The sequence below is a fragment of the Carya illinoinensis genome, chromosome 8 (genome assembly GCF_018687715.1).
Source record: "Carya illinoinensis cultivar Pawnee chromosome 8, C.illinoinensisPawnee_v1, whole genome shotgun sequence".
In the NCBI taxonomy this organism is placed as follows: Eukaryota; Viridiplantae; Streptophyta; class Magnoliopsida; order Fagales; family Juglandaceae; genus Carya; species Carya illinoinensis.
The window spans coordinates 3710595-3720623 of NC_056759.1; the positions used below are offsets into that span (position 1 = coordinate 3710595).

General features: G+C 38.5%; 2 long non-coding RNA genes and 1 pseudogene across 3 annotated transcripts; all 3 read right to left on the reverse strand.

The window, feature by feature from the left end:
* LOC122317912 lies at window positions 1-714 on the reverse strand. The gene is made up of 2 exons (XR_006244681.1): window positions 639-714; window positions 1-387 (listed from the first exon to the last, which is right to left on the reverse strand). It is a non-coding gene; the product is annotated as an uncharacterized LOC122317912 (long non-coding RNA).
* Window positions 715-815: 101 nt separating this feature from the next.
* LOC122317911 lies at window positions 816-6050 on the reverse strand. Of its 2 annotated transcripts, none has more exons than XR_006244680.1 (3): window positions 3988-6050; window positions 1966-3279; window positions 816-1573 (listed from the first exon to the last, which is right to left on the reverse strand). It is a non-coding gene; the product is annotated as an uncharacterized LOC122317911 (long non-coding RNA). The 2 variants fall into 2 exon arrangements; XR_006244679.1 differs by having other exon boundaries at window positions 1966-2196; window positions 3988-4352.
* A 459-nt stretch (window positions 6051-6509) lies between these two features.
* LOC122318718 lies at window positions 6510-9531 on the reverse strand (annotated as a pseudogene).
* Window positions 9532-10029: the final 498 nt, after the last annotated feature.

A 10029-nucleotide genomic window follows, 5' to 3' on the forward strand; every position in this document is an offset into this window, starting at 1 on the left:
TTCATAAAAAAATTTGAATTGCTAAAACAAATGTCACTTGTCTATTAAATCCTCTATCGAATGCCTCCCATATGCAGGCCAGGCAGGGCTCTGACATCATGAAAACCAAAACTAAAAGTGGAGAGAGGGTGTGAGATTACAACAAGACCTATCTGAATTTACAGAAATTTGTAATCGGAAATTTTGGCCCTTGATGGTTGACTTAAAAGCAGAAGCCATCTGTTGTGGAGTTAATCAAGCCTTCCTCTACAAGATTTTGATTCCCCCATCTGTCAACAACCAGGAAATTGTTAAGGATACTACTCAAAACAGAAGCAGCAGTACTTGCAGCCACGGTTCCAACCCCTATCAACTCAGCAATAAACTCTGTTCCTTTAGTAATCAACTCTGCGGATGGAGCACCAGGATAAGATAAGATAGCAGATAATGTCTGTAAATGTCTCTAATTTTACTTGTAAACTAATCATGTAAAGTTCTTTATAAACAAGTCAATACAACAGAATCACCCTTTCTTGCTATTTAGACTTGAGACATTCTGTTAGAAGGCATGTACATTAGAGAGAGCGGAACGGGGTTGTGTGTGTTGTGGGGGAGGGGGGAGGGGGGGTGGTGGGGTTGGTTGTGGAGATGAGCTTAACCTCTGAAATTCTTAGTTTAGATCGGCAATAGCGTCAGAGCGTACGAACCCACGCCCCTTTTCAGCTGGCTCTGAACATGGGAAGATTAAAAGATGTCAGTAACGCCGCCAGAGGCATCACTCTTTTTGTCACTTAGCATAAGCCAACTCGTACAATTGCTGTATGACGATAATGAGATATCAAAATATAGCAGCCAGAGGAACCAACATTTTTTTTTTTAAATCATGCAAGTTTCATTGATTAAAAACTATGTAACACAGATTGAATACACTCGGGAGTTTCCTCCATGTCAACAATAAAATCTGTAATGCCTAATTCATTCTTGCCTAGAGTGTGAGGAACTATATTGGCTCCTGGATGTGTCTGATTGACCAGTGTTCAAAACTTTGCAGCTGGAATCTGATGTCTGATAATAGCATTCCAAAACAATTGAAATATTCCACAGAACCTTGGACAGCCTTCACAACTTTGCATGCATCTCCCTCTAATATTATTCTTCTCAAACCCAGTTCACTACCAAAAATTGCTGCTTGAAGAGCTGCATAAGTTTCTGCTACTAGGGGGTCTGGGAATCAGTCTTGCTTCTTCCTCCTTGTGGCCAAAACCTTGCCCTCCCAATCTCGAACAGTCCCAATACTTACCTTGCAGTGTACCCTATCCACACCAGCATCCCAATTGATTTTAAAAAAATATCTTGGAGGAGCTTCCCATTCTTCCACGGTTCCACCCGATTGTTAGTAGTTGCTGGCTGATTGGTTTCCATGTTGAGTTTCTCTAAACTCTTGCAGCAACTAATATGCACTCTGCAACAAAGAGTTTGGGTGAGTGAGAGTATTTTTAAAGACAAACTCATTTCTTCTTCACAGTTTCCAAAGTACGACTGCGAGTTCTTCCATCTCCTCCTTGTTTAGCTTTAGAAACATTTCGACCATGACCTGAAAAGTATCATGCAAGACATCCTTCAGAAAATATTGGCTTACTTGTATATCAAGCATATACAGAAAAAAGGATAAGATATGTAAGCAGATTTGTACGCACAACAATGCAAACAGTAGAAACACAGAAAATGGTGTTACTAGAGGAAGGATTGAGTTTATATACACATGCAAATACATGCGGAATGGTGTTATCGCTAGAGGGAGGATCACACAATCATTATCAAAACAGAAAAACATACCAGATTCCTTTCAAAATTAGAAGTATTTAGTTTGGATGAAGGCAGCTGCAACAAATCTAATACGCTTGTTTCAATGTTATTCTGTCCATCAACATTGTAGTGACCAGAGAAATAAAAAGGAAAAATATAGGGGCCAGCAAACATATCTACCTTGTTCTTGAATTGTAAGTTTCAGCCTGTTCCGAGCTTGCCTTGCTCTCAGGTTGGCCCTTCGATTTGACCAAGTAGTATTCCACTCATGCAGTGGGTGTATCGTGTATGGGCTAGCACATGGTGCGGTCAGCTATGATCTACTCAATTTCTCTCTTAGACCTCAAACTCAGTTTAGCGGGGCAGCTCTTCATAGGTGCACTGCTTAAATTTGCCATCTGTGGCTGGTTTCTACAAGCAGGAATTAGGATAAAACCAGCAAGCCAGAGTAAACGTCAATAACAGACATATAGATGCAATCCATATGTCATGTAAAGCATAGATGAAATCCAGTATCATACAGATGGACAAACGTTCAATCAATGAAATGGCTAGCCAATCTTATTATAATAGCAGACGGGCCTGAAAACAACCAGGTTGAATCGTAGAAAAGTAATAAAGGAAAATAGATCAAGAAGACGGCAAAAGTAGGAGTTTCACTTCACAAAACTCCATATGCTATTCCTTTGGCACATCACCCTGTTGCGGAATGTATCTTTCCTCCCTCCCTCCCCAAATGGAGCTTTGCATAACGGATGAATAATGTCATAAGAATTTCTAAAGCTATCTAGTTCAAAAATATTTTAGGCACAAATGCCATATATATATACACTTATTGTTATTATCATTCTTTTAGGCTTCATCCACTAAAGCTTTTATTACGCATTCCATCCCAATTTTCTGGTCCTCTATGAGGCTTGGAACTTTGGTGCTCTCTATAACTCCCGATTTCCAAAGTTGTCCTCATTATTTAGCAATCTCATGCCATTCTCCAACATTTTGGAGACTCATTTATAAAATGACCATTTGTAAAAATTAAATGCCAACAAAATAGCATGGAAAGTATAGGAGAAAATACATTGCAATCGCTGGTGACATCACTGCAAATTCCAAGATGAAATCTCCACAAACATTTCCAGTGAGAGTTAGAATCACTCTTAGACACCTCCCATAGACCAACCAAGATCCTAAATCGCACAAAAGCTACCCCAATCAGGGACATTCATCTTTATTCTATAGAATTCCACAAGAAGCCTTTATCGAACTCTTCATTGTCCAGGAAAAAGAAACTATATATTGAAAGCAACAAATAGACCAAAAAGTTCGCAATAACTGACTAAAAATTTTCTTATCATCCACAATCATGCGGTCCTAAAAACTTCAGTGGGTCACCGTTTGCAGCCAATATCCAGATGCTAAGTAACGAACCTCATAGAGCTAAACTTTGTGAAAAAGTCCTACGATTCAGCTTTGTTAACCAATTGCTTGTTTTACCTACAATATCATGGAGCAGAGGGTCATGGATTACCTAAAAAGGAACACATCAATTTGCCACTAGCCTTGTCATGGTAAAATTGAACCCGGACCTTCTAGAGAGAACATTTTAAGGTCCGCTTTCCGGAAACCTATTCAAGTGTGGAAAAGGTCGAGCGAACATGAAAGCAGAACTAAACAAACAGAATGATGCAAGCATAATTCAAACTCATAAGGCTCGAACACGAAAGTAAAACTAAACAGACTGATGCTAAATCAAGTTGCCAGAAACCCATATTGTTCACATTATAAACACCTTCAATGGTAAAGTTAGATTTATCTTCGCTCAACAAAAAAAGCTTCGTTTTTCTGCTGAAGCAACGACTATCGCGACCATGCGAAAGGAGAGAAACTCAAATCCTAAAACTATGTTTGGTTGATCAGAAATAGCAGCAATAAAAAAGATCCCAATTTTATTTTATATATATATATATAATATTCCCAATTTTCTTCCATACACAATCCAGTATATTGAGATTTATCAAAAGTAAAGGGGGATATCAAATTGAACATGTCCGCCTCGACTGCCAAGGCAAATCGAAGAAAACCACAATAATCACAAAAACAACGCCAAAATAGAATCCTCTGGAAATGCTAGAATTGCAATGCGCAACGGATAAATGACTACTTGTCCATGCTTTTACACCGTACTGTAAACCAATAACTTACACATGAAGGGTGCAGCGAAAGCGGATTCCAATATTCACCTTCCTTTTCATTACTCCCAAACGGACATTTTTAATTTACACAAGCGAAAAGACAAGGACGCCACAGAGAGAGAGAGAGAGAGAGAGAGAGAGAGAGAGAGAGAGAGAGAGCTTGAAGGGGTGAAGGGATCGAGGGCCTGGGTGGCAAGAGAAGGCACATTCGAATTGGTTCCCAAAAATATAATACGACTGTATTTATACTAGCGAGAAACGATCCGTGTGCATGCAGAAGAGATTTTTATGAAGGCAGACATGGGCATTTTACCTTCTGGGATCTTCAGTTCGGCATCCATTCTTAAGGTGCACGAACCTTTTACACGTGTGTATATGTAAAAGACTGATCAGCCTTCCATTTAAATCAGAGTATTCAAATGTTATATCTCTATCATTTTCCGTCAGATTTAATTTCAAGGATAAGAATTTTAAAGTCGTTACCATTTCACTTTAGAATTTGACAAATTGATTTTGGAATCTGTGGATTGAAACAAATATATAGTTGCAACAGAACCCATCGGCATTCTAAGCTTCTGCTCTCGGAACCTCTTCCTGTGCGCATCCGCAGACACACACGTGAACTTCCAAAAGTTTGTGAGAGAGAACATAAAAAAGATGAAATATTTGTAAATTAACCCGAATGTTTCATCGTACGTACTAATTTATACAAAATCCCAACCTCAACGTTCTCGCCATTGGAATGCCCATCTAACAAAACCCTTGCCAAGTTTATGTAGTTTTGAACGCTGGTACAAAGCAAGAACACTATTAGAAGAGGAGGAGGAGCAAGACGACGACCCGTTGGATGAAAAAAACGATTGCAAGCTACTTGAGCCACCAAAGTCATTCTTCGAGTTAGTAAGCTCAAACTCGTCAAATTTATCGCCGCCATGTTCAGAACGAACAAAACTATTCTCGCGCTTCAGCCGAGACATAGCTTTGAACTTCTTGGCCTTAATTAGGTTTTTCATGAACTTCTTCCATAAGAATATTCTTGACCTTGGCGAGCTTTCGACTGATGGCCGAGAAATGCCTTCGCTGTGCACCGCCGGAGGAGGTCCCGGGGGACCTAGGGAAGGCGGGAAAATATCAGCATCGTCATGATCATGGGGTGGATGATCTTCTTTTGGCTTGCCAGGCTTCACTTCCCAGTTGAAGGGAACGTCTCCAGGGTTCCGGTAATAGAAATGCGAAGAACGGCCAACGGAAGAGTTTCTTGAAAGAATTTTGTTCACAAAGCATTGATTTTCTTGGAGTATAAAATGCGTTTGCGCGGCAGCAGAAGTTTTGACGCTCTCTTGTACCGAGTCCATCTTCTTTAATTTGGTGCAGGGTGGGGAATGAATCAGTGCGTCAGCTATATATATGATCATCGGGGGGTACTAGATTGCATATTCTGTAAATAAATCCATAAAAGCCTTCACAAGTACTGGAATTTAGGAAGGTAATCTTCCCAAATCCCACCATTAACTCTGATCGATACTCCGTACCTATCTTGAAAACCGCCTTGATACGTTCGTTTTGAATTGTTAGCTTTTCCTTGAGATAGGCAGATAGCCATTAGTTATTCGGAAAGAAAAATTCAACAGCCCAATAACTCAGGAAAAGGTTTATCCTTTTTTTTTTTTTTTTTTTTTGGAAACAGCAATGCAAGTGTTAATATATTGTTATGCATACATACATTTGAGATAATTAGGTGCTGGCAAACCGTATATAATTCGTGTTTTTATTCCATAGTGTAATAAGTTTGACATGAAATAGAATAAAGAAAATGGGCATATTATACAATTTTGCAGTTCAATATTTTCCCGAGATTTCTTGTATCAAAAAATCTCCAAAATTAAGAGGAAATTCCTCTAGGGCCGAGGACAATTCTTCACCAGACAGATTAAGAGCAATGCTATTCTTCAGGGTAAGTTTTAGATTTTAATTTGTCACGTCGCAATATATAGCACAAAAAATACATGTTTTACGAATAGTGGCTTGCCTTTGAAATAATTATCAATATATGTAACAAGAAGAATCTACATATATAATATCAAACTCGCCTTGCGATTGACGCCAGAAGCGCGCTTATATTCCAAGGACTGCAACTGAGATGCCCACAAAATGAATCCCTGCCTGGACTCTGTATCCTTGATGACTGCAATGAAGGACCGTTTGACAAAGACGAGGAGGATGATGAAGAGCTTGAAATTTGCGGTGATGCCAAAAACTCACAGTCGGAGGAGCTACTACATAACTCAAACCTTTCGAATTTGTCCGAGTCAGTCGTGTAACAGTGACTTCCCCGAGGACCTGCCTTATCATTGTTCTTACTTTCTTTGTTATTCTTGCTTTTGTTCCAAAACCCAAGCTTTGGCCGGGTTTGAGCCTTGGGCTGTTCAATGCATGGTTTAGGGAGACCTAAGCTCAGGATAGCCGGTGGAGGGCTGAGTGGGGGAATCGCTTCATCCTTTGGTAGGACTTTGGGCGTCCCCGGCTGCATTTCCCACTTAAAGGGAACTCCTTCAGTGCTCCGGTGATAATAGATACTAGAAGAGTAGCCCGTGGAAGAGTTCCTCGAGAGAATTTTCTGAAAGAACTCATCTCCTTGAAGAAAAGATCGTTTCTGCTCTGGCCCCCTGCAACGCTCTTGATGATCCATTTTCATTGCGATCGATCAACGGTTTGGTTGTTACCTTTCTGAGAACTTGATGCGATGGTTTTGAATCTCTCTCCACCCCCGCTACTTTATGGCATCTGAGTATGTATATTCAGAGAGTTTGGTACACCGATTTCTAAAGTGATTGATGGGGTCGTAGGTGCAGGATACTCCGAATTTCTTTTTTCTTTTTGAAGTATTCCCCGTTATTTCTTGTGTGTGTGTGTGTGTCACTGTGTTGCTTTCTTCTGAGTGACTACAGAATTATTTTAGCAACTAACGACCAAACAAAGGGGAAAAAGAAAAGGAAAGAGCAATATACCTTTGTTCCTAAGGTCACGTTAAACATTTGGTTGGATTGCGAGTCTTCTACTGCATATGTGCAATTCCCGAATCCTCAAGACAAGTCTAATTAACTTTGCGTACTATTTACCTCTCCAATATTATTTCTGTGCCCTGAGGATAGCTTAGAATGGATCGATGAAGTAGGCCACTTGTCACAGTGAGAAAGTGGCATGGCACTTGCAAGCATAAGTACGTTGGGGAAAGCTACATTCTTTTCCATTAACATAACAGCTAAAACTACGGCTACCAGGCTATTGTATTCTCTGGTCCGCAACAAGTATACAAAATTACACGCTAGCTCCAATCCGACTCTGCATGCAGCAACTTAAATTCTTGATATAGACCAAAACTTTGCCAGGCTTGTAAATTTCTTACCCCCTGAACATCAAGCAAGTCAGACTAATACCACTACATATGTAGATGAACTTGAGTTGAATTTTTCCGACCTATATATTTATTATGTATTATTTCTTTTTATTTTATATTGTATGAACATATACTGAATATCATTAAATTCGGGCATTGCTTTCATATATCTAAGTCAAGTTTCTAGAAGATAACAATGAAAATGGCATTAAAGATTTTAGAAAACAATTTGTTTTAACAAGCTATTTCAAATCCAGACATGACAAAATGGTCAACATACATCAAGGACTGGACTTTGGATTTCCACAATATCATCGATTCACAAATAAGACTATCCTAGCATCATATTATTTTAAAGAGAAGTGCTACAGACACAATAAGGTCCCACATTATTTCAATAACATTAATTTTACAGATTCATTGCCGCAGTCCAACTGAAACAAATAAGAAATATGATGTAAAGAATGAACTAAACTTCAACTGGTGATGAATTAATAGAATCCCGGTCAAATTAAGTATGACCACTGCCTTCATTATGCATAAAATAAGGGAATGAAGGGACATGGGAAATTGGGAATACCTTGGCCTCTCAGACTTAGAAAGATGCTTAGACATTACGGATGCCTGCAATGAACCAATCATTGTATTTTGATTAATCTTCAACTAAGAAAAAAAAAATAAGTGTAAAAGAGAAGGAAAAAAAAAATGCCAAATCCCTCCTATTGCATTAAGTATTCGGAGTATCAGATATAATTAAAAACTTGCATGTAAAGCATGAATTATAAGGTAATCTACGGTTAAATTGGAGGATGAACATAAAACAAATTATTCAACATTCAACTTAATAACATATAGTTTTGCTTGGAAGGTAATCCATATCATAAAAAAAATGCACCATCATATTATGGAGCATATAATAAAAAATTCATCATCTAATCTAGAAACCAAAAGAAAAATGCATTGCATATCTCCAATTTACATTAGACGAGCATAGTACCTGCTCTTGGATTATGCTCCTGGCCTCAACAAGTTGAGCTTCAAGTTCAAGCTCCCTCTTAGTTGATTCAGAAGTAACTTCAGCACCTTTCTGTGCATCTTGCAATTGAACCATACGCTCCTTCAAATGTCAAAGCATAAACAAGAAAATAAATTAACATCTTACTGTCCATAGGAATCATAAGATGAATTCGTAGAAAAGGCAAAAAAAAAAAAAAAACCTTTATGGAAGTCATCTTATTTCGGAGACTTTCCTCTATTTGATCTCTAGCCATGTGAAAGGGCAGGTCAAAGACATCCTGCATGTATTGAACTCTTAACATATAGCGCCATAACTAATGCAAAAGAACACGCTTTAATCCTATGGGAAGTTGTCAGTACCATTCTCCCTCCCAATGGGGACTTTGAAGGGTCAGTTTCAACACCTTCGTTGACAGCCACAGATTGCTTGGACAACCCATTAGGAGCATTTAAAAAGTCACGTGTGTCCATCTGCAAGCCCATAATGCCTGCAGGAGTTAGAACCCATTGCTCCGACCAATAGAAATGAAAGCTTCGTAGATGGGGCAAGGGAGAGGAGCTATGGGCATTTGAAGTGAAATCTAAACACGCTAACTGGTTTTAAATATGACAACTCTTATAGGCACATGTGCAACTGCACGACTTCTAGAAAACATAACAAAGTTTTTCTTTGTATCTTTTTTTTCTTGGGCAAATAAAAAAAGGTAGAAACATTTTAATCCCTTTCTTAATAAAATGCATTCGAACAATCCCATCATAGTCAAGTGAAATCTGGAGTATGGAACCACAAAAACAAAAGTTTAAGTGAAAACATATACCTGCATTGACCGTAATAATGCCCTTAAAATCAGCATTCTCCTCCATCAACTCTTGATTTTTTGCCTCATAAGCATCTACCTGCAAAGTTTATGTGAACTACGAATTACTAGTTACCTTAAGAGTATAAATAAGTTAATCGGGTGACATACAATCTTTTTGTAGAAATCATTATTGGCTTTTTTCCCATTCCATGTTCCGCGCTGCCGCCCTTCTTTCTGGTTTACACATTTAGAGAAGTCATTAGGTGGATAAAATTGGTATCAACCAGACATATTACAAATATCAGCCAGTAAATACCTGAAGCAAATTCATTATCTCCATGCCCGATCTAGATTCCTTCTTTTTTTCCATCGAGACTTGGTTTAGCCTTTCCTGGAAGTTAAACAAAAAAACATTCCGACATTCCAGTATCTGTAGTCTTGATAAACCTTCCTTGATTAAAATCCCACTCTATCAAATAGCCCACTGTCAGGAGTAAAAATTTAGAAAATATTCTACCTGCAATTTGAAGTACTCTTTTTCTTTTTTCTTCATCTCATGTATTTGTTGAGTTTTTGCGTGCTTTTGGAACATCAGAATATGGCATTCATAGTCGTCAGTATCTGTTTGATTTCATATAGAATCTAGCAAAAGAACTCCAATAAATTTCAAAATACTAACCTGATTACCATGGACCATTCTTTGAAACTCATCTCGCTCCTGCCGAAGCTTTTCGATTTGGGCCTTAAAGGCTGCTGAAGCTTTAGCTTCCTAGTCACACAAAACAAACAAGGGACATTAACAAAAGCATTGAACTGATAAAGGAATATTACTTCGATA